General features: G+C 38.9%; 1 protein-coding gene across 5 annotated transcripts in view; it reads left to right on the top strand.

The window, feature by feature from the left end:
- Positions 1–25582, top strand: part of RFX3 (regulatory factor X3) — a 340737-nt gene that overhangs the window by 172494 nt on the left and 142661 nt on the right. The gene's annotated exons all lie outside the window — the stretch shown is intronic.

Genomic DNA, 25582 nt, shown 5'->3' on the forward strand with positions numbered 1-25582 from the left:
TGAAATTAATATGTCTGGTGCACTGAGCTTTTCTAGAGTTCTTTGAGGGGAGAATTCAGTCAGCTCAGTAGGGTTTTTGGAATAATTCATTTCTTTCTTTTCAGTTGTAAGACTGAGATTTCGGTTTTATTGCTGACCATTAGCTGGGATCTGCTGTCAGTACTCAGGCCATCCACATTACCTCTCTTGTGGACCTTCATTCTTAAGACAACAATTAAACTTTTTAGTAATTTGACCCTCTGACTTCCTCTTCTGCCACCAACCAGAGTAGCACTCCACTTTCAGGCACTTATGGAGTTAAATCAGGCTTATTTTGTATGTAAGTTAACTGAGCCTTAATATAACATAATACTGAAGGGATTTCTCATCATATTCACAGGTTCTAGGAATTAGGATTTGTAATCATATTTGAGGGGGCATTTTTAGAATTCTGCCTACCACACTACTTTGAAATCTATCATCAGTCTTCCTAATAGCTCATTGATAACTAGTGGGTCAGGATAAAGCATGTAACTAACATATGGAAAGGGCATTAAGAAGGCCTTAATTTGAAAATGAGAGTTTTGCTACAAATGATAAAAATGGTGATACTACTATGTTTCCAGATAGAAAGACTGAATATTATAAATAATTCATTTTTCCCCAGATATATAAATAATTTTGATATAATCCAACTAAAAGACTAAGAGGATTTTCTTTCTTTTTTTTTTTTTTTTACTTTTTAAAAAATTTTATTTAAATCATGCAAGTTTCATGTATTTCATATATATAGATTTAGGAACATGGTGATGCTTCCCACCCTACCCTTAGTCCCACCCATGCTCCAACCCCTTTTCCTTCTCCTTCTCCTGTTTCCACTCTTAATTTTTACAAAGCTCTATTTTCAGTTTACCTAGTGATCACAAAGTTAACCATACACTAAGTAAAGAGTTCAACAAATAGTATGAAGAAAAAAAAAGCACTGTTCTCAACAGAAGAGACAAGGGCTGTAAACAATCATCAAATCTCAAAATGTCCATTTCACTCCAATACATTACATTTTAGGTACTCTGTTAGTTATCCCAGATCAGGGAAAACATATGATCTGTCTTTTTGTGACTGGCTTATTTCTGTAAGTATAATGTTTTTCAGTTGCATCCATTTTGTTGTAAAAGACAGGATTTCATTTTTTTTTTTTACAGCTGAGTAGTACTCCATAGTATATGTATATCATAATTTCTTTTTTTTAATTTTTTTTTTTATTTTTGACAGGCAGAGTGGACAGTGAGAGAGAGAGAGAGACAGAGAGAAAGGTCTTCCTTTGTCATTGGTTCACCCTCCAATGGCTGCCGTGGCCGGTGCACTGCGGCCGGCGCAGCACGCTGATCCAAAGGCAGGAGCCAGGTGCTTCTCCTGGTCTCCCATGCGGGTGCAGGGCCCAAGCACTTGGGCCATCCTCCACTGCACTCCCTGGCCACAGCAGAGAGCTGGCCTGGAAGAGGGGCAACCAGGACAGAATCCAGCGCCCTGACCGGGACTAGAACCTGGTATGCTGGCGCCACAAGGCGGAGGATTAGCCTGTTGAGCCACGGCGCTGGCCTGTATATCATAATTTCTTTATCCAATCTTCACTTGATGGACATCTGGGTTGCTTCCATATCTTAGCTATTGTGAATTGTGCTGCAGTGAACATAAGATACAGATAACTCTTTCATATGCTGATTTCTTTTCTTTGGGTAACTTCCCATGGGTGGGCTGGCTAGGTCATATAGTAGGTCTTTATTCAGATTTCTGAGGTATCTCCATATTGTCTTCCACAGTGGCTGGACCAGTACATTCCTAACAACAGTGGATTAGGGTAGCTTTTTTCCCACATCCTCTTTTTCCCCACATCCTCACCACCATTTGTTGTTTGTTGATTTCTGTATGAAAGCCATTTTAATGGGGCTGAGGTGAAACCTCATTGTGATTTTGATTTGCATTTCCCTGATGGCTGGTGATCCTGAGCATTTTTTTCAAGTGTATGTTGGCCATTTGAATTCCCTGTCTTGAAAATGCCTGTTCAAGTCCTTTGCCCATTTTGTAACTGGATTGTTTGTGTTGTTGTTGAATTTTTTGAGCTCTTTATAGATTCTGGGTGTTAATCCTTTTTAGTTGCTTAGTTTGCAGATATTTTCTCCCATTCTGTCAGTTGGCTCTTCCTTTGCTGGGTTTTTCTCTTTGCAGTGCACAAGCTTCTCAGTTTGATGTAATCCCATTTGTCATTTTTGGCTTTGATTGCCTGTGCCTTTGGGGTCTTTTCTAAGAACCCTTATGTATGCCAAAGTCATGCAGGATTTCCCCAATGTTTTCTAATAATTTAATGGTATTGGGTCATATATTTAGGTCTTTGAGCCATTGTGAGTTGACTTTTGTATAAGGTGTAAGGTAGTGGTCTAGTTTCATGGGTCTGCACACAGAGATCCAGTTTTCCTAGCACCATTTGCTGAAGAGACTGTGCTTGCTCCAGGGATGGATTTTAGCTCTGTTGTCAAAAATAAGTTGGTTGTATATGTGTAGGTTGATTTCTGGAGTTTCTATTCTGTTCCATTGGTCTACATGTCTATTTTTGTGCCAGTACCAGGCTGTTTTGATGATAACTGCCTATAGTATGTCTTGAACTCTGGTATGGTGATGCCTCCAGCTTTGTTTTTGTTGTTTAAGATTACTTTAGCTATTTAAGGTCTCTTGTGTTTCCATAGGAATTTTAGCATTTTTTTCTACATCTGAGAAGAATGTCCTTGGTATTTTGATTTGGGTCACATTGAACCTATAATTGTTTTCAGTAGTATGAACACTTTGATTATACTGATCTTTCCAATCCATGAACATGGAAGAATTTTCCATTTTTTAATGTCTAATTCTATTTCTTTCTTCAGTAATTTTAATTTTCATCATAGAGATATTTGACATCCTTGGTTATATTTATTCCAAGGTATTTAGTTCTTTTTGTAGTTATTGTGAATGATATTGCTCTTGAAGCTCTTTCTCAGCCATGGCATTGTCTCTGTATACAAAGACTATTGATTTTTGTGTGTTAATTTTGTGTCTTGCCACTTTATCAAACTCTTCCATGAGTTCTAATAGTCTCTCAGTGAAGTCTTTTGGATCCAATATATATAGAATCATGTCATCTGCAAACAGAGGCAATTAGACTTCCTTCTTTCCAATTTGTATCCCTTTGATTTCTTTTTATTGACTAATGGCTCTGGTTAAAACTTCTAGGAATATATTGAATAGCAGTGGGGAGAATGGGCATTCTTGTCTGGCTCCAGATCTTGCGGGGAATGCTTCCAACTTTTCCCCATTCACTAAGATGTTGGCCTTGGTTTTGTCATAAATTGCCTTGATTGTGTTGAGGAATATTCCTTCTATACCCAGTTTTCTTATGGTTTTTATCATGAAAGGATGTCGTATTTTATCTGATGTTTTCTCTGCATCTATTGAGATAATCATATGGTTTTTGTTCTTCATTTTGTTAATGTGATGTATCACATTGATTGATTTGCAAATGTTGAACCATCCCTGTATACCAGGGATAAATTATACAGGTCTGGGTGAGTGACCATTTTGATGTTTCGTTGGAGTCAATTAGCTAATATTTTGTTGACGATTTTTGCGTCTGTGTTCATCAGGGATATTGGTCTATAGTTATCTTTCTCTGTTGTGTCTTTTTCAGGTTTAGGAATTAAGGTGGTGCAGGCTTCATAGAAGGAGTTTGGGAGGATTAACTCCCTTTCAGTTGTTTTGAATAGCTTGAGAAGAATTGGAATAGTTCTTCTTTAAATGTCTGTTAGAAGAGCATTTTCCTGAAAGTTGCAAAGCAGATTCTGAAATTTACAGAGAAGAAAAGACCTATGAATAGCTAAGAAAATACAGAGGAGTATTAGAAGGAAGACTTGCTTACCTAACCTCAAAAGTCACTAAAAAACAATAGTACTAAAAACTGGGTGGTATCAGACCAGGAATATTAATAAGCAGATGCATGTATAAATGAAAACTTAGCTCATAATAAGTATATCATGTCAAATAGAAAAATGATAGTTAAGTAGGTAGCACTGGGGGAATTAATACCTGTGTAGAAAACACTGAAGTTACACATTTATGTTAATACCCAAAATAAATAGTGGTTAGTTTTAAAACTGTAAACCAGTAGAAACAAAAACAGAAGAATATTATTTCATAATCTTAGCAAAAATAATCTTATGTAAAACATAAAACACCAAAAAGCTTACAGGAGAAAGACTGATGTCTTTGGCAAATAAAAGCTAATAAGCACCATAAATGAAGTTAAAAAATAAATGAAGTGTATGAGCAGAAAAAATTATGTATGTATAGCAATACCCTGCAAATCAGTAAGGGTAGGTGATATAATAGATAAACGGGCTAAGGGTATGAATAATTACTCACAATTCATTAAAACCAGTGACCAATAAACATATGTAGAGAAACATAGAATATTTACTTATAACCAATTATGTTGCTTCTTTATAGCACTTTTTTATTACAGAAAAAATAATGTAAAATCTCATAAGTAATAGGATAGTTAAATAGATTAAGCTTTGGCCATACCATGCAGTCCCCTGAGACCATTAAAAATGGTTTTGTATGTATGTGTATGCAGCCACACACACATGTACTTGCGAACAGCTCTAAGATATATTATTAAATGAAGACAAGCAAATAGCAGGAAAGCACACCTTGTATCTCAGCTGATTCAGAGTTGTACTGTCCTATATCAGAGACATAAAATATGCACCTAGTTTTTCTTCCTTTTATTTAGGTTGAAGTCTATAGCATATTCTCATAGTGATTGTGAGGAAACATGGCGTTTCTTTTTTGTGGATCAAGGAATTTAGGAGCTAGTGTGGCTCTACAGTCTTAAGCCCCTTCAGATCCACAGCAGGATGCTACAACTCCAAAATGATGGATTCTTTCTTAACCCAGTTCTCCCTGTGAGCATGTGGATCAAGAACAGCTGTGCCCTCTTAATACATCTGTAACTAAGGTGTTAAGCCACGTAGAGGTCCTCTGTTGTGGTGGTTTGTGTTAAGCTTCTCTGAATCATATATACAAAATGAGAGTGAATTTACTGATTGAGAATGCAGGAGTGCGAGCATCCAGTGGTTAGTCCTAATTATCTCCAGGAAGAATAGCAGGAAGTGAGTGCTACCTAAAGAAGGGGGCAGTCTCATTTTACTAAAATTATTTCTTCATTGTCTGGATCTTTTATAAAGTTCTACATATAAATTTTATTATAAAAGTTCTGGGATCAATAAAATATGCTGCTAAAAAGTAGGTGACATACCAATAGCCTCCTTTAAAATTAACTTTACCATTCTTGTGGTAGTCTCATGAATGCTTTAGGTGAATAATAAGTTGATGCAATGGAATACGTTTTTCATATTCAATCTTTTTGCACACTGCTTCATGATTTTTGCTTTAGCTGAGATCTTTGATATTTTTATAGCTTTTAATAAATTTACTTAAATGAATTTTTTTAAAATTTATTTTAAAATCTCTTGTCATAAGTATAAAATAAACACAACATTGAATATGTTAAATGCAAAATAATATTTATGAGATTTGGTGAACTGTTCTTGCTTGACAGTTCCTGACGCTGTGACCTACTTTCCCTTAAAAAGTGGGATTACTATGTGTTAGAGGTAGGAAAGCCTGCGGCCTTCTCTGTGACATATCAGAGTGATTTTTTAAAAGAATTAAGAACAAAGTAGGCTCTTTATATGTGATTTGTTGTTTTAATAGTGACTTGCACTTGTGCTACCAATTTTTTGGGGGAAACATTGGTATTGTGGAGAGAATTCTACGATTATAGTCAGATGACCTGGAGTCTCTGCCACATGTCTATACCAAGTCTTCGGGTTATCACCATGTAACACTTTACAAATGGGGATTAAACATGCCTACTAACTTAGGAGTTTTGTGAAGACCCAATGGAATAATATTGATTGACTCTTGATAGAATCAGAACCTAGTAACAGTGGTATATAATTAAAAGGTCCTGTTGTTTAGGTTACAGTGCCTAGGCTGTCAACATGAAAGTTTAGTTATTCATTCCCTTGATTCCCAGTGCTCTACACTAAAAAACCAACATGTCTAAAGACAGGCATTGTTTCAATATACTTGCAAACAGGCATCATTGAAGTATACACTGGGAGCAAGTATGAATCTCCATCTGTGTATTCTCACCAGGAACCACATTTAAAGTGTATATTCTTATGATGTGTCTGGGTTTCAAATCTTAGTTTTATAAAAGAATTAGACCTTCTGCTGTGCTGTTTACATTTATTACTATTTTAAGTTTCTATAGTTTCATTTATAACTAGAAAGACTAAAGGAGCCTCCCTTTCAAAAGACCTCTTCTAATGCTGTCGCAAGTTTGGTGTAGTCAGTTCATTTTCTATTTCTGCTCTCCAGAGTGTTATTCAGTAAATTTTAGTGTTATTTTACCTAGAATATTTCAGTGTTATTTTACCTAGAAATTATTTTTTTAAGATTTTTATTTTATTTATTTGGAAAGTGGAGTTAGAGAAAGAGAGGGTGATGTACAAAGATCTGCCATCTGCTGGTTCACTCCCCAGATAGCCACAACGGAAGGGGCTCTGTTGGGCTGAAGCCAGGAGCCAGGAGCTTCATTAGGGTCTCCCACATGGGCGCAGGAACCCAAACATTTAAGCCATCCTCTGCTGCTTTAGCAGGCACATTAGTGGGGAGCTGGATTGGAAGTGAAACAGCTGGGCTCAAACCAGCACCCATATGAGATGCCAGTGCTGCAAATGACAGCTTTATCCATTATGCCACAACACTTCCACACCATCCCAAAATTATTAACATCATAGTAGCATTTTAGTATGGGTCACTTCTGCTGATCCCCAAGGAAAATAATGTTTAAGAGTGTGTTATAATCATGATAAAATGCCATTTCCTTTGTTAAGAAGTAATTGTTACTGTGGTCCTTTTGATTCAGGAAATAAGTTTATATGTTTCATGTAGAATCCATCATATTTTGTCACTGGGAAATTATTATGAAATAACTTTTGCCTGAGTTAAATTCTTCTTCCAGAAACAGTCTTCCCCTTGCCATTGGAAACCTGCTTCACCTCTTCCAAATTGCTTTTGCTCTTTGTTGCTAGTCTGTTTTGGGAGGAGATGGATGGTAGGTGGTTAGGGATGATTTATTGAGCTAATTCATTTGGTTCTTCCTTTCTATATGTCAGAAGTACAAGAGAGTATATTAGCATTTATATGATTCTTCTTAAAGGACAAGTGAAACAATAATACATACGTTTTCCTAACAGCTTCAGGTTATCAATCACAATCACATAATTTTAGTAATTCCTTTAAAGCCTAAGTTTCAGGTGTGACTTATAGCCCTGTTGAAGCAGGATTTATGATGTTTAATGTATTTGAATGTACTTGAAGCATCATTTATTTTAAAATCTGCTCCAAAAAAAAAAAAAACTGTGTCCAAAGATCTGACATTAAACAAACACAAGAAGCTACACAATTTCTGATGATAGGCTCATCTAACACTGGGCAGGTGAGTGAATTTCTAATGTCAGTAAATTAATTTCATTGTCTAAATGCAGTGGATTCTTTCATTTAAGTTAACAGTATACTGTTTTCCAATCTTTCACATTCATCACATTCTTTAAAGTAGAATGGCTACCATTCCTAAAGATTAATAGTACCTTTATAGTTAACGTTGAATATCCTAGGCAGGGCTTTGTAAATTAATTTAGCTAAGGATCTGGGAAAACTTAATCATTTTCAGTAAGTAGAACAAGAGATCATTTAAGTACCATTAGTTTATTTTCCCCAGCGTATCCTGTCACTTAACCATGCTTTTTATTCACCATGATCCTGTGATCATAAAGTATACACAACTTTTACCTCCAAATTATGTTATAAATTCATAATACTTGTAGGAGTCCTTCTTGGCAAGATTTAAGAGTTTGCGACATACAATTTATTTTACTTTTAACCAATGAAAATCCAGTGGAATAACATTGAATCACTCTTGCTGAAATTAGCACCTAGTAACAGTAATGTAGTTTAAAAATTTTGTTGTGTAGGTTACAGCGCCAAGGCTATCAACATGAAAGTTTAGTTATTCATTCTCTTGATTCTCAGTGCTCTACACGAAAAGAATAAACATCTACAAACAGGCATCATTTCACTACACACTGCAGTCAGGCATCTTTGCGGTATACACTGGGAGCAAGCATGAATCGCCATCTCTGCGAAAGATACTTTTAGGTGCATGGTTTCTGTTTTCAGAGTATCGCCTTATTCAAGATATCCATTATCCCCCTTGTTTTCCTTTTCTTGCACCTTCCCTGCATTGTGTTCTCTCGGCTGCTTCACTTGCCTTTCCTCAGTACCGCTGTTTCCCTGCAGTCTTGCTTGTGCAGAAATGCTGAGTCAGCTCTCTCTTCGTGCCTTTTAACTTTTCTTGTTAACTCACTGCTGCAATCCGGATGTTTATTCCCCCAACTGTCCTTCCCTTAGTGATTATTTGAATGCTGAATCGTGCAGCAGCCCCTCACATAACTATTCTAATATCGCCTGTTTTTAATCTTCTATGAGCTCTTTCATATCTCTTGTGGGTCTCTTAAAGTGATATTAATAACATTTTTGACAGTTCTTAAAACTAAGGTATGAAATGTTTGATGTCAACTGGATGAGTACGGAATGAGAAAGGCAGTAAAGATCTTGACATCATAAGGAAATTTTTACAAAGAGATTACAGTTGTTCTTAGCTGACTAATGAGCTTAACAATTATAAATGATTTCATTTACTATTGAGAAAGGGTTTCTATTTTGAAGTGTGATTCATTTTATTTTTCTTGAAGCACATCCAAAATAACATATTGTACACATTTTTCTTCAAAATATACTAATTGATTCATTGTGCTAGCACATTTTCTGTGGTATGTAGTTTGTTTTAGTATTCACTTATTTCATAAGTAATAACAAATTAACAAAAATATACATAAGATAAACAAGTAACATTTGTAATACTATATTTGAATGGTAATGTGAGGTGGTTTCATTAATTTAAATATGTATCATGATGAGATTGTTAAGTTTCTTAATTCATCTAGTGTCTGATATGTAGTATTGGCTTCACACGCTGCAGTTTAACCTGTTCCACTAGGAAACTTTTGAAAAATTGGTCCTCGATCATTTTTAAACTGATAATTTCAAATTATTTTTATTCATCAAATTGTTCAATTATCCCTGCTAACTCTACCTTTATCCATATCTTTTCAGTTCACATTCTCACCACTTCTCTGATTATTAAAATACAAAAGTGGTCCTGAGGATTTCTTTTTGGGAAAAACAATGAAATTAGGAGAGAAAGGGGCAGGCATTTTGGTGAAATGGTAAGCCACTTCTTAGGACACCTGCATCCCATCCATACCTGAGTGTTTGGTTTGAATTCTGGCTAATCTGCTTCCAGTGCAGCGTCCTGCTAATACATCCTGCAGGGCAGCAGATGATAGCTCAAGGGCTTGCCCATGTTGGGGACCTGACAGTGGTTCCTGGGTCCTAACCCGTCTTGGTCCAGTCTTGGCTGATGGGGACGTGAATCAGCAGATGAAAGATATCTCTGTCACATCACTTTTCAAATAAATAAATAAATCTTTAAGGAAAATTAAGTGTGAAAGGGGATTTCTTATAGAGTTCTTTTTATCATCTCCCTCTCCTCTAAAGGCTTGTATCAGGGCAAGCAGCAAATGTATCAGGTTATAGATTTCACAAAAAGAGGTGAGAATTGAAGTTTTGGGGATGGAAGTAAAATACCTCTAGGAGACTGGTTTCCCTATGATTTTAGGAAATGCTCACCTAAATTTTTCTTGCACTGAGGTAATAGCAACTAATATAGAAAGTAAATGTGTAATAGATAATAATTTTAATCAGTGGACAGAACTTAATATTTAACATACAAGCAGTATCAAACAAAATTGAAACAATTTGAACAACAGTTCTTTCAGAGAAAGAAGTTTTCAACTTTATTTTAAAAATCCCACCTTCTACTTATAATGATATATTAGTAATCTTATCATTTTACTTTGGAATAATAAACATTTATTGGTGATTTCATTATTTTTATTTTTACAAAATAATTCATTTATCCAGATTTGGGAGATACTTACTCTACATTTTACAGATATTTGCCAGGCATTTCCTTCATCTTATTGAGTAATTATTAAATATTTGTGTATTTATGCTACTGTGATGTCTTTAGGAATATACCAATAAGTGTAAAGAAGTCACTGCTCCATATGAGCGCTTGAGCCCCGGGTAGAAATGGGCTGGAACACTGCCATTCTCATTTTCCATCCTGTGGTCAAGTTTCGAAGTCCAGTTGCATTGGCCCTATGAACACCGCTCCCTTCCCGGACCTGACTGAGTTTAATTTGAAGTAGAGGAGGGCTTTTCTTCAACTTTCAAATTTATCTTTACTGATAAAGTAGTGTTCCACTGTGAAAACAAAAACACAAAACCCTCAAATGACAAAGACTAAACTAAAACTAAGAAAAAAAAGTCTTTCAAGGATTGTAGTTTCTAATTGCTGGAGTGACCCATACATATCATATTATGTAGTATGGTTAATTTTCCTTTTCTTGTTTCTCCTCCTTTTTCACTTGTTTATTTTACTTCCTCCACCTCCATTATACCCTTGGAGAAGTACATTGTGAAGCTATAAAGAGTATCTCAAATTCCATTTTCTCACCAACACTAAATTCTTGCAAGGGTCTCTTCAGCCCAGTTTTCTTTAACGGTAATAGAAAAACCATATATACTGTATATAATAAGAGTTGCATCACAAATGACATCATGTCGTTCAGTACTTCCATTATTGAACTTGCTCTTTCTGTCAGTTCCTTAACTTGTAAGGTAATGTGAGGAATTATGCCCTGTTTTGTCATCCTACTGTAAAGTTTCCATGTGATCAACAGATATATTTATATATTACTGTCCTAGATGAGTTAGCCAGCATCTAACCAGATTTCTTTTCCTCAATTCTTCGCATTTGAGCTTGACTTCTACTTTAATTATAGACTCTCATGATTCTAAGGGGTTGTAGATGAACATTATTGTGCATATTTATAGCTGGAAGCAAGTTGGATATAAAAATGAAATTTACACAGATGTAAAAGACAAGACTCTTGTTTTCGACTAATTTGGTAGGCTCATAATTATGCAAGATTTATTGCAAGTATTATGTAGGCCTATACTATGCTTTGTATCTAAATTTTATATTTAAGTGCTTTCAATCCTTAGAAAGATCTTTTATGATAATTAGATGCTATTTTTATTTCATACACAAAGAAATTATTGCATAAAGGAATACATTGACAACTCTTATATACAAAAAGCCAATAGGAGCACAAAGATTTAAAGTAGAGACCCTAGCTCTAAATTATCTGATTTTGCTACACTGTTTTGGATGCATTATCACTAAAACCAGTTATTACTTGTGAAATGAGTCTGGAGAGCAAAAACAAGGAGATGGTTCTCATGGAATAAAATAAGTTATGAGAAACTTTTCAGAGAAACTAAATATTTAATCAGATCTAGAAGGACATAGTGAATTTTTACTGGTTGATAAAGGAATTTATGTGGAGAACACAATATGAGCAATGAGAAGGTAGCAAGATTGTGTGAGTTTTTAATGGGTGGCTATAAAGGAACAGAGAGGCTGTGTTTGGAAATATTCATCAAGGTTCAGATGTTATTAATGGAAGGATTTAATGCATTCTGGTCAGAGTTATTTTTGTTTTTAATATAAAATATGAAAAGGGGTACGTAAGATTTAAACAGAGGAATCATATTAAGAAAAAAGTGATTTTTAAGTGCTAAAGATCTGTCTTCCACTATTAAATATAATATTTGTGGTTTTTCATAAATGTCTTTGTAGGATTGTGAAATCTTTCTGCCATCTTTTTGCTTAAGAGGGAACAGAGAGAGGTAGTGGGGGAGAGAGCATGGCACTTTGTTTTCCGTCTTGGATGGATGTTGAATTTTCTCCACTGCTTCTCCAGCATTTGTTGAGGTGATCATATACTGTACATATATTGTTTGATTCGATCTACTTATATTTTGTCGAAGATTTTGTGTTTCTGTATACGAGGAAAGTTAGTTTGTAGTCTTATAACATCTCTACTAGTTTTCATCTCATGTTTCAGCTAGCCTTATAAAAGTGGTTGGGAGACATTCCCTTTTTCTCTATTTTTAAAACATCTGTGTTAGATTGGCACTTTTCGCCTTCTTGAAATGTTTGCTAGAATTCCTCAGAGAATCCTCCTGGGTCTGAAGTTTCCCCTATGGGATTAAATTCAATTTTCTGTACTTCTGAGGGTGAAGTATCTTTTGTCAGTTTGGATAAAATGTCTTTTAAGGACTTTGTCCATTTTATCAGAGCCATTGAATTTATTCACTTATATGCTTTATTAACTCCATTATGACTTTAAAATGCATAGTAATATTTCTACTCTTTCTTTTATTTTACCTATTTTTTATTTATTTATTTATTTATTTAACAGGCAGAGTGGATAGTGAGAGAGAGAGACAGAGAAAGATCTTCCTTTGCCATTGGTTCACCCTGCAATGGCCGCCGCAGCCGGTGCGCTGCGGCCGGCACGCTGCGGCTGGTGCAGCACGCTGATCCGAAGGCAGGAGCCAGGTGCTTCTCCTGGTCTCCCATGGGGTGCAGGGCCCAAGGACTTGGACCATCCTCCACTGCCTTCCCGGGGCCATAGCAGAGAGCTGGCCTGGAAGAGGGGCAACCGGGATAGAATCCGGCGCCCCAACCGGGACTAGAACTCGGTGTGCCGGCGCCGCAAGGCGGAGGATTAGCCTGTTAAGCCATGGCACCGGTCAATATTTTTTATTTTTTTTATCTTTTATTTAGTAAATATAATTTTCCAAAGTACAGTTTATGGATTACAATGGCTTTCCCCCCCATAATTTCCCTCCCACCCGCACCCCTCCCATCTCTCGCTCCCTCTCCCATTTTGTTCACATCAAGATTCATTTTCAGTTATCTTTATATACAGAAGATCAATTTAGTATATATTAAGTAAAGATTTCATCAGTTTGCACCCACACAGAACATAAAGTGTAAAGTACTGTTTCAGTACTAGTTATAGCATTAATTCACATTGGACAACACATTAAGGACAGAGATCCCACATGAGGAGTAAGTACACAGTGACTCCTGTTGTTGACTTAACAATTTGACACTCTTGTTTATGGTGTCAGAAATCTCCCTAGGCTCTAGTCATGAGTTGCCAAGGCTATGGAAGCCTTTTGTGTTTGCCAACTCTGATCTTATTTAGACAAGGTCATAGTCAAAGTGGAAGTTCTCTCCTCCCTTCAGAGAAAGGTACCTTCTTCTTTGATGACCCATTCTTTCTACCGGGATCTCACTCACAGAGATCTTTCATTTAGGTCCTCTTTTTTTTTTTTTGCCAGAGTGTCTTTGCTTTCCATGCCTGAAATACTCTCATTGGCTTTTCAGCCAGATCCGAGTGCCTTAAGGGCTGGTTCTGAGGCCAGAGTGCTGTTTAGGACATCTGCCATTCTATGAGTCTGCTGTGTCTCCCCCTTCCCATGTTGGATTGTTCTCTCCCTTTTTAATTCTATCAGTTAGTATTAGCAGACACTAGTTTTGTTTATGTGATCCCTTTGACTCTTAGACCTATCAGAGTGATCAATTGTGAACTGAAATTGATCACTTGGACTAGTGAGATGGCATTGGTACATGCCACCTTGATGGGATTGTATTGGAATCCCCTGGCACATTTCTAACTCCACCATTTGGGGCAAGTCTGATTGAACTTGTCCCAAATTGTACATCTCCTCCCTCTCTTATTCCCACTCTTATATTTAACAGGGATCACTTTTCAGTTAAATATCTACTCTTTCATTCCTGGAACTTGTTATTTATAAGATTTTTATTTATAAGATTGTTATTTATAAGATATATTTATATCTTATTTTCATTTTTTGATAAGTATACATTGATTTAATAATTTTAATTCTTTCTGCTTTTCATTTTTCTCTTTTATCAATTTCACTTATTTTTGGTTAAAATCATTCTTGATGTTTTCTTTTAATGTAGAAACACATTATCGCTTTAGACTTTCTCCTCCTAAAGTTTACACTTAAAGCCATGTGCATCTCTAGCTCTTCTCTATGCATTTTGGTCTATTTTCAATATTATTCTACATAAAATATTTTCTGATTTACCTTGTAATTTCTTTTTTGAAGCATGAGTTATATTAAAAGTGTGTTGTTCACTATATAAATATTCTGGGGTTTTCTGATTTCTTTTTGTCTGCAGCTTTGAATTTTATTTTTTGTTTTAGTCAGAGAGCATGCTTATGTTATTTAATCATTTTAGATTTGTTGCTGCTTGTTTTATCCCTCAGCTTTCATGGTTTTTTTTTTCTAAAAATTTATTTGTTTATTTGAGAGGTAGAGTTACAGAGAGAGAGAGGGAGACAGAAAGAAAGGTCTGGGGGCCGGCACTGTGGTATAGTGGGTACAGCCGCCACCTGCAGTGGTGGCATCCCAGTTTGAGTCCCGTATGCTCCACTTCTGATCCAGCTCTCTGCTGTGGCCTGGGAAAGCAGTAGAAGATGACCCAAGTCCTTGGGCCCCTGCACCCACATGGGAGACCTGGAAGAAGCTCCTGACTTCGGATCAGTGCAGCCCCAGCCATTGTGACCGATTCGGGAGTGAACCAGAAGATGGAAGACTTCTCTCGCTCCCTGCTTCTCCTTCTCTTTCTGTGTAACTCTGACTTTCAAGTAAATAAATCAATGTTTTTTTTTTTAAAAAAGAAAGAAAGTAAGGTCTGCATTTCACTGGTTCACTCCCCAAATGGCCAAAATAGCCGGAGCTGAGCCAATCCAAAACCCAGAGCCAGAAGCTTCTTCAAGATTTCCCACATGAATGCAGGGGTCCATGCACTTGGGCCAGCCTCTACTGCTTTTCCAGGGCACAGCAGAGAGCTGGATCAGAAAAGGAGCAGCCTGGACACGAACTGGTGCCAATGTGGGGTGCTGTTATCACAGGCTGAAGCTTAGCCTACAACTCCATGGCGCTGGCCCTGTTCCTCTGCTTTTGAAGTTTCCCAATACGTGTGCGTATGCATCGGAAGGCACATCTGTTCTATTGTTGCCTGGATCATGATTTACATCACATTGGTTGATGATTTCTGTATCCTTACTCATTTTCTGTGTTTCTGGTTTATCAGCTACAGAGAGGAAGTGTAGAAAACTCAAATTATACTTGTGAATTTTCATCCTTTCTTCTGTACTTCTGTCAGTTTTGCTTCATGCATTTTGTAACTCCATCTTGGGTAAACAAGATTTACTTGTATTATTTCTTCTTCATAATGTTCTTGCTAAAATAATCCCTTTATCTCTGGCAGGGTTCTTGGTTTTGAAGTGTACTTTGACTGATAGTAATACAGCTACTCTGTCTTTCTTACGGTGAGGTATTTATAAGAGTTATCTTTTAAGTTACTTTTATTTAATTGTTATTTTTTAAAGATTTTATTTATTTACTTGAAAAATAGAAATACACAAAGAGGGGGAGAAACAGACACACCCACACACACATGTGCATGTACACACACACACAGAGCAGAGAGAGAGAGAGAGAGAGAGATCTCCCATCTGCTAGTTCACTCCCCAAATGGCTGCAATGGCTACGGCTGCCCTGGTAAACACTAGGAGCCGGGAACTCTATCCTGGTCTCCCACATAGTTGGTAGGGGTACAGGCACTTGGGCCGACTTCTGCTGCTTTTCCAGGTGCACTAGTAGGGAGCTGCATTGGAAGTGGACCAGCTGGGACTCTTAACTGGTGCTCATGTGGGATGTCAGTGTTGTAGGCGACTGCTTCCACAATATACCAGTATCCTTTTATTTTTAACATATCTGTCTCTTTATATGTAAAGTACTTACTGGTAGCTAGTGTATAATTGGATCTTACATTATTGCCGATTTCAGCAAACAAGAATTAAATCTTGCCCTTAAGTATAATTATTAAAATGACTGCATTTAATTCTATCATTTTGTCTTTTTTTTTTTTAAGCACTCCCATCTGTTCTCTCATTGCCATTATTTCTGCCTCCTATTGGATTTATTGAGTGTTTTCTAGTATTACCTTCTGTTCCCACTATTGGCTGTACTATTTTTTTCTCTAGTGTCTGTTCAAAGATTTTTAAGTATATATATTTAATTTATTACAGTTTGTTTTCCTGTAATATTAATATTAAAAAGAATATTACAAAATGTTTTCAATTGCCACTTTTATTTTTTGTGCTGTTTTTGTTGTACATACATTTAACTTATAATGTATGCTGAATACTTCATTATGTATTGATACTATTTTAATTTTAAATAGTAATTATCCTTTTTAGAAAATTAAAAGATGAGAAAACAAACAAAAATACCTGTATAATTTACCTACAAACTTCTCCTTCCTGGTGCTCTTCATTTCTTTATATTTATTTATCACAGTTTCCATTATTTTTCTTTAGCGTGCGGAACTTTTACTTTCATGGCATATCTATTTGAGAACTATTCTTTCAACTTTTTGTTTTTTCAAAAAGAGATTTCTCCTTTATTTTAAAAGAATATGTCACTGGTTATGGAAATCTAAGTTGACAGTTTTTTCTCTTTGACTAGTTTAAATACATGTTTCAGTTGTCTTGGACATTATTTTTGACTGGGAACTTTTCCGTCATGCTAACATTTGTTGCCCAGGATATAATGTGTTTTTATTTTTCATTTGCTTTAACGTTTTTCTGTTTTTAGCACTTCTTTGTAAATCACTTTAATGTGGTTTTTGTGTCTATCCACTGTTGTATATTGGACATCTTTGTAATGTGTGTTTATAGTTTCATTAAGACTTGAAAAATATTCCACTCCTCTCTTTGAATTTTCTGTTACCTCTCTGGCTGGAGTTCCTGTTACGCTGTTAGACTATTTAGTATTGTCCCAAAGTTTATCGATGTTCTGTTCCTGATTATTTCTTTTCTGCATCTATTTTCATGGCAGATCATTTTTACTGCTAGACTTTCAAATTAACCTTTTCCTCATTGTTTTTTTTTTTTTTTTTTTTTTTTTTTTTTTTTGACAGGCAGAGTGGATAGTGAGAGAGAGAGAGACAGAGAGAAAGAGAAAGGTCTTCCTTTTTGCCGTTGGTTCACCCTCCAATGGCCGCTGAGGACGGCGCATTGCGCTGATCCGAAGCCAGGAGCCAGGTGCTTCTCCCGGTCTCCCATGCGGGTGTAGGGCCCAAGGACTTGGGCCATCCTCCACTGCCTTCCCGGGCCATAGCAGAGAGCTGGCCTGGAAGAGGGGCAACCGGGATAGAATCCGGCGCCCCAACCGGGACTAGAACTCGGTGTGCCGGTGCCGCAAGGTGGAGGATTAGCCTGTTAAGCCACGGCGCCGGCCAACCTTTTCCTCATTGTGTCATCTGATCTTAATCCCACTTTTGCATTTCGGATATTGTATCATGCAAATCATATTTTGTTATTCTTTATAGCTTTTATGTTCATGTTTTCCTTTAAATAATAAGTCTATTTATAGTAGCTATTTCACTGTACCTGACTGTGCCTTCAAATTGGCCATTTTGAGATCTCTTTCTATTGACTGGCTTTTCTCCTGGGTATTTATCACATTTTCCTGATTCTAAATATGTTGAATAGTTTTTATTGGCTGTTAGACATTATGATTCCTAGTGTGTTGTATGTCTGGATTCTGAGTCTTCCTTTAAAAATGTTATATTTTGTTTTGTGTAGGCAGTTAAGCCCTTTGCAATTCAAATTAATATTTTCGAAGCTTTTTTTTTTTTTTTTAAGCTTTGTTAGGATGGGACTAAAGTGTTTTCTCTACAGCTAGTTCAGTCTCTTCTAAGGCTTCACCCTTGTGGTTTAAATGCCCTAGATTTTCAGTAAGGACAATCGCTATGGCTGGCTGTTGCTGGAACACCTGTGTAGTTCTACTTCCTAAAAATCCTTTGTGCTCCACGTGTTCATCTCTCTATCTAAGAATACTTTTTTATTTTATTTTATTTTATTTTTTTAAATTTTTGACAGGCAGAGTGGACAGTGAGAGAGAGAGAGAGACAGAGAGAAAGGTCTTCCTTTTGCCGTTGGTTCACCCTCCAATGGCCACCGCGGCTGGCGCGCTGCGGCCGGCGCACCGTGCTGATCCGATGGCAGGAGCCAGGTGCTTCTCCTGGTCTCCCATGGGGTGCAGGGCCCAAGGACTTGGGCCATCCTCCACTGCACTCCCTGGCCACAGCAGAGAGCTGGCCTGGAAGAGGGGCAACCGGGACAGGATCGGTGCCCCGACCGGGACTAGAACCTGGTGTGCCGGCGCCTCAAGGCGGAGGATTAGCCTAGTGAGCCGCGGCGCTGGCCTATACTTTTTTTTTTTAAAAAAAGATTTATTTACTTGAAAGTCCAAGTTACACAGAGAGAGGAGAGGCAGAGAGAGGGAGAGAGAGGTCTTCTATCTGTTGGTTCACTCCCCAGATGGCCGAAGCTGCACCGATCCAAAGCCAAGAGCCAGAAGCTTCTTCTGGGTCTCCCACATTGGGTACAGAGGCCTAAGCACTTGGGCCATTTTCTACTGCTTTCCCAGGTCATAGCAGAGAACTGGATCGGAAGAGGAACAGCTGGGACTAGAACCGGCACCCATATGGGATATTGGCACTGCTGGCGCCAGCTTTACCTGCTACGCCACAGGCCAGCCCCTCATCTGTCTCTTCTAACTCTTGGCAAATACTGATCTTTTTTAGTCTCCATAGTTTTGCTTTTTCTAGAATAAGAATCATGCATTATGCAGGCTTTTCAGATTGTTTTTTTTTTTTTTAAATTGAGTAATACATATTTACCTTTCCTTCAAATGAGTTCATTCCTTGATACCTCATTTGTTATTAGAGCTGAATGATATTCCATTATCTGGGTGGATTGCACTTGGTTTACCTATCTACCTTCTGAAGGACATCTTGGTTGCCACCAAGTTGGGGGCAGTTATAAATAAAGCTGCACGCTTTTTGTGTGGGTATGTTTTCAACTTTTGAGGTGAATTGCAAGGAACCTGTTTTTTTTTTAGTGCATGGTTAGAATAGCTTGTTTTTATTTTGTTTTGGTTTTATTTATAATTTGAAAGAGTCATACAGAAAGAGAAAGAGAGAGAAAGAGACAGACAGACAGACAGAGAGGTGTTCCATCCGCTGGTTCACTCCCCAATTGGCTGTAACAGCCGGAACTGTGCCGATCTGAAGCCAGGAGCCAGGAGCTTCTTCCGGGTCTCCCATGTGGGTACAGGGCCCCAAGGACTTGGTCCATCTTCTATTGCTTTCCCAGGCCATGCAGAGAGCTGGGTCAGAAATGGAGCAACTGGGACACAAACTGGGGCCCATATGGGATGCCAGCACTGCAGGCGATGGCTTTACCCACTACACCACAATGGTGGCCTCGAATGGCTTGGTTTTGTAGAACACTGATAATCTGTCTTCCAAAGTGGTTTTCCCAGTATACATTTCCAGTAGCAGTGGAGGAGAGTTTTTTCCTACATCCTTGCCCGTGTTTCCTTATATTCAGTGTTCTGTGAATGTTTTTTAAAAAAATGTTTTTTAATTTATGTATTTGTTTGAAATGCACAGTGACAGAGAGAGGGAGACAGAGAGACAGAGAGAGAGAGAAAGAGAGAGACAGAGACAGAGAGACAGAGAGCGACAGGTCTTCCATCTTCTGATTCACTTCCCAGATGGCCCTAACAGCCCTGGTTGGAGCAGGCTGAACACAGGAGCCAGGAATTCCGTTTGTGTCTCTCACATGTGTGGCAGGGGCCCAGGTTCTTGAACCCACCTGCTGCCTTCCCAGATGCATTAGCAGGTGATGAAAGTGGAGTAGCTGAGACTCCCATGAGTACTTAGATATGGAAGGCAAGCATCACATGTGGCCACTTAACTTACTATTCCATAACACTGGCCCTAGTATTCTGGGTTTTGATATCTCATTGCTATTTTAATTTGCCTTTCTCTGTTGACATATGATGTGAAAGATCTTTTCATATACTTATTTGCCATTTGCACATCTTCTTTGGTGAAGTTAAAGTCCTTGGCCCTTTTGAAAATAAGGTTTTTGTTTTTTATAGAAATAACAATGCAGAATGGAAGTTCCTTTTTAATAAGAAGATTTTATTCACCTGAAAGAGTTAAAGAGGGAGAGAGGAAAAGAGGGAGAGAAGAGGAGAGGGAAGGAGGGAGAGAGGGAAAGAGAGGGGGAGAGAAAGAGAGTCTTCCATCCACTGGTTCACTTCCCAGATGGCTGCAGTGGCCAGAGCTAGGCTAGACTGCAGCCAGGTTCCTGGAGCTTCTTCTAGGTGTCCCACATGGGTGGCAGAGGCTCAAGCACTTGGACCATCTTCTGCTGCTTTCCCATGTGCATTAGCAGGGAGCTGGTGGGAAGTGGAGCAGCTGGGAGTCAAACTGTCACCTATATGGGTTGCTGGAGTCTCAGGCACCACAGTGCCGGCCCCAGATTGTTTTCTTATTTCTTTTCTTTTCTTTTTTTAAATTTATTTGACAGGTAGAGTTATAGACAGTGAGAGAGAGACAGAGAGGCAGAGAGAGTGGTCTTCTATCTGCTGGTTCACTCCCCAATTGGCCGCGACGGCTGGAGCTGCACTGATCCAAAGCCAGGAGCTGGGAGCTTCCTCCGGGTCTCCCATGTGGGTGCAGGGGCCCAAGGACTTGGGCCATCTTCCAACTGTTTTCCCAGGCTGCAGCAGAGAGCTGGATCGGAAGTGGAGCATCAGGGACTCGAACTGATGCCCATATAGGATGCCGGCACTGCAGGCGGCGGCTTTACCCACTGCGCCACAACACCGGTCCGCTTCTCTTTTCTTAATCCCCAGTATCTTGGATACTTGCTTTCCCTAAGTTCTCATAAATTTTCTTTATTTGTCTTGATTCTTTTTCTCCCCCCAACAGTGTATTTTCAAATAGTTTATCTTCAAGTTCATGGTTTCTTTCTTGTGTTGATCTGTTGTCACTGGTGACTTCTGTAATATAAAATTTCATTTAGTACATTTTTTAAAAATTTATTTGACAGGTAGAGTTACAGACAGTGAGAGAGAGACAGAGAGAAAGGTCTTCCTTCCGTTGGTTCACTCCTCAAATGGCCTCCACGGCCAGCACTGCACCGATCCAAAGCCAGGAACCAGGTGCTTCTTCCTGGTCTCCCATGTGGGTGCAGAGGCCCAAGCACTTGGGCCATCCTCCACTGCCCTCCTGGGCCACTGCAGAGAGCTGGACTGGAAGAGGAGCAACCAGGACTAGAACCTGGCACCCATATGGGATGCCAGCGCTGCAGGCAGAGGATTAACCAAGTGAGCCATGGTGCCGGCCCCATTTAGTACATTTTTAGGTTGCATTTGACAATTTTAATTCCTACATGATTGACTTCTAGTACCTTACTTTGGTTGTGAGGTGAGTTTTCCAGATGTTCTTGCCTCCAATCTCTGTAATCTGGTCTTCCAGAAATTCTAAGCAATCTGCTTTTTTTCTCTGAACTTGTGGATACTTCTGCTATTTCAGCTCTAGATGGCACCCTAATCTGAAGTTTGCAGCAAGTCTGCTGTTGCTGTGTTGCTATTTCAGTCCTAGAGTAAGCTGTTATCTCAGATTTGTCTCTTAATTGGTGTGCCATTCAGGATGGACCAGGGAGTTGTCTAGTTCAGTTGTGTAGTTCATAGTCCTGTGGCCACCAAAGCAACAAGGGTAGATTTCACCTGGAGCCACAGCCAGTAAGTAGCCCAGCACAGGGTAGGACCAAAGCCCACACTACTATGGGACGTCTACTGCTGGCAAGGACTCACAGACCAAGGTCGCTGCAACAAGCCACAGATAATGGCACACATCTCATCAACTTGTATTTCACTTGGTACTAGGACAGGTCCAGAAGCTCCATCTGTGGTGCTGGCCTAGTGACAGGGACGATTGGTACCTGTCTAGTGGTGGATTTTACCATCCTTGCATGTGAGTCCCACAACACAGTCCTATGGTTCACTGCTTTCTTTCCAAGGTTGCGGGGGTAGGGGGAGGCCATGATAAAGGCAGTCCATGGCCTTCAAGGCTGGCACTTGTCTGGGTCATACCTGACTCTCAGAGTCACCAGGTTCTTTAACATCTTGGGAGTACATGCTAAGCCCACGTGACACAGGTGGTGATAAATGCTAAAACAAGTTTATCCCCAACCAGAATGCAGATCTTATTTTGGTGTTGGGGCAACTCTACAGGGTCCATCTGTAAACAGTGGCCTGTGGATAGAGGCCTTTGGATTTTAATCTTGTGCTCTGTCTCATAGCAGCAGCAGGCCGGGCTGGCTCTGAACTCCAAATCAGAGTCCTTAGTTTCCATTTCTGCCCATCCTTCCAGCAGCGGGAGTCTTGCTCCACTGTCTGCTGGAATTTGTGAGGGTAGAGTGGAGGCAGGTCCTTGGCCATATGGCTAAGGAGCATTCAAAGACTTCATCTGCAGGTAAGAGCCTGGAGCATGGGTCATGGGGCCCTTTTCAGCATGGTTTTTGTTGTGGTATACCTGGTTCTGGGTTTAAAGTCTAAGGGCTGGACTTACTTCATCATTCTTCTAAGTGGGAGATGAAGTTTGTTTCTCCACTGCACCTCTTGGAGCCAGGGGAAGGGTGACACTGGCATGTCTTTCTTTCATGGTTTCTTCATTGTGTCTTTCCTTCCGGTTCCTGAATCCAGGCACCTTATCTCTCACTTTGCTTCTGTAGCTCTTGTCGAGGTGTGAGTGTGTGAATGGCTGTTTAAATCTGTGTCTCTTCGGCAAGAGGGGCCTTAGAGTTTGTGACTCAGCTGCATCTGGCTCTGCTCACCGGTGTGTTACCCTACATCTTAGAGCAATGTATGTGTGTGCATGAGTGCGTATGTCCACATACAGTTACCTGAATGTACACTCGAAAATACTCGCTTACATTAAACAGAAGGAAGGAAAGGACAAATCACAACTTCCTAGAAGTACTTGTTTACAGGGAAGGATTAAGAATAACTGAGGCAAGAGAGATAGAAGTGAGATTGTCTATCCAAATGCATTCATTATTTTATAATTTTGACTTTGAAATCCTATATATATTTCACTAACCATAAAGTAACATCAAATCAAAAGTAAATACAGCAAATTTTAAAACTCAAATAAAATTAAACATGTGAATTTAACTGTGCATCAAGTTGGTGACTTATTTCCACTGATTTATACATTTCCAGAGACAATTTTTTTTTTTTTTTGACAGGCAGAGTGGTCAGTGAGAGAGAGAGAGAGAGAGACAGAGACAGAGAGAAAGGTCTTCCTTTGCCGTTGGTTCACCTTCCAATGGCCGCCGCGGCCAGCGCGCTGCAGCCAGCACACCGCGCTGATCCGATGGCAGGAGCCAGGTGCTTCTTCCTGGTCTCCCATGGGGTGCAGGACCCAAGCACTTGGGCCATCCTCCACTGCACTCCCTGGCCACAGCAGAGAGCTGGCCTGGAAGAGGGGCAGCCGGGACAGAACTGGCGCCCCGACCGGGACTAGAACCCGGTGTGCCGGCGCCTCAAGGCGGAGGATTAGCCTAGTGAGCCGCGGCGCCGGCCCTCTAGAGACAAATATTATAGGGACAAAAAATGGAAGAAAACAGTATTTGGTGATCATAATGTAAGAATATTGTTTTTTTTATTTTTATTTTTTTGACAGGCAGAGTGGACAGTGAGAGAGAGAGACAGAGAGAAAGGTCTTCCTTTGCCGTTGGTTCGCCCTCCAATGCCCGCCGCAGCTGGCGCGCTGTGGTTGGCGCACCACGCTGATCCGAAGGCAGGAGCCAGGTGCTTCTCCTGGTCTCCCATGTGGGTGCAGGGCCCAAGCACTTGGGCCATCCTCCACTGCACTCCCTGGCCATAGCAGAGAGCTGGCCTGGAAGAGGGGCAGCCGGGACAGAATCCCGTGCCCCGACCGGGACTAGAACCTGGTGTGCCGGTGCCGCAAGGCGGAGGATTAGCCTAGTAAGCTGCAGCGCCAGCCAGAATATTGGTATTTTTTAATACTATCACACATTTCATCATAAGGCAAATTAATAATCATATTAAAGTCTAGGAACCAAATTTTTTATTGTTAAGAACAAATACAGGCATATGTTAGGTCAAAGATATATTCAATGCATATATCAGTTGATAAAAGTTAGTATGAATTTATGATACGTATTTTATGCCTTCAAAAATATTTGAATTTTTTAACCCTCTTTAGTGAAGAGGCCTAGAAGTATGAACAGCATCCTGATAATGACCACTCTCATGGCCCAGATTGTAGTCTTTAAATATTATTTTCCACTAATAAGAGCCCAAGGTGTTTGAGAAATGACTGACTCCAGGTCTGGGGCAGGAAATATGAGATATAAACCTGGAATATCTTACAGTAGAAAGCAGTGGTGTTAAGACAGATACTGTGATCATGTCATAGAAGCCAGTTTGAAGAGAGTACCATTGGTCAGATTTTAGACAATTTTAGCCAAACAAAAGATTGCTAGAATTGAAAAGCATCAAATATTTTGAAAAACTGAAAATTATGAAGGAAAAGGCCAAACGAAACAAAACAAAAAGCACATTCGTTACTTTTGGAAGATAGGAAGTCATTGTTTTCAATGCTTGGTAATTAAAATAAAAATGTTATCCCACTTTTCTTATTAGAATATTCAAAGTAACCAAATCGTTGAGAGGAAATTCTTTTTCCACTAATAAATCAAGTGATAAGATTAGACTACCGTTAAGTTTATCATCTTTATTCTATATTAGTTAAGATATCTATGGAACATGGTCATTGATGGTTAGTAATATGCTCAGGTAGAAGATAGATAAGGGAGCCCTAAAGCAGAAGCCTACAGTTGACAATACCTGACCCCAGTGGGCCAACTTAATATTGCAGCTATTCTATGTCAACTGATAGGATGCAGTACGAGGTGCACAACTTTTCAAAACTGTAACTTATTCAGGCACCTAGAATTAACTACCAGTGTATATGGCATAAAGAAAATAGAGGAATATATTAAATGACATCTCAGAGGTGATCTTAGGCAAATCTAGAATGCCAGGGATTCTAAATGATAAATGACCTAGTTTCTTCTATAAGTAATAGGCAGGAAAGAAAAAGAATGAGGGAAATGTTAGAAATTAAAATGTGTCACTCTTGTTTGGATCCTGCTTGAATAAACCGGTAATACGAAGTCAATGGTATAATCAAAGAAATTTGAACAGGATTGAATTTTAGGTATTGAAGAATATATAATGTTTTGTATGTGATATTAGCATTGTGTTCATGTTAAAAAACAGTTGAGAGTCCTAGAAATACAAATTGCAGTACTTACCAGTGAAATGATGCAGGTATCCCAAGGGACGAATTAACCCACTGTACCACAGCGATAGCTTCCTAGAGAAATGAGTGGTA

The sequence above is a fragment of the Lepus europaeus genome, chromosome 12, assembly GCF_033115175.1.
Source record: "Lepus europaeus isolate LE1 chromosome 12, mLepTim1.pri, whole genome shotgun sequence".
NCBI classification, from domain to species: Eukaryota; Metazoa; Chordata; class Mammalia; order Lagomorpha; family Leporidae; genus Lepus; species Lepus europaeus.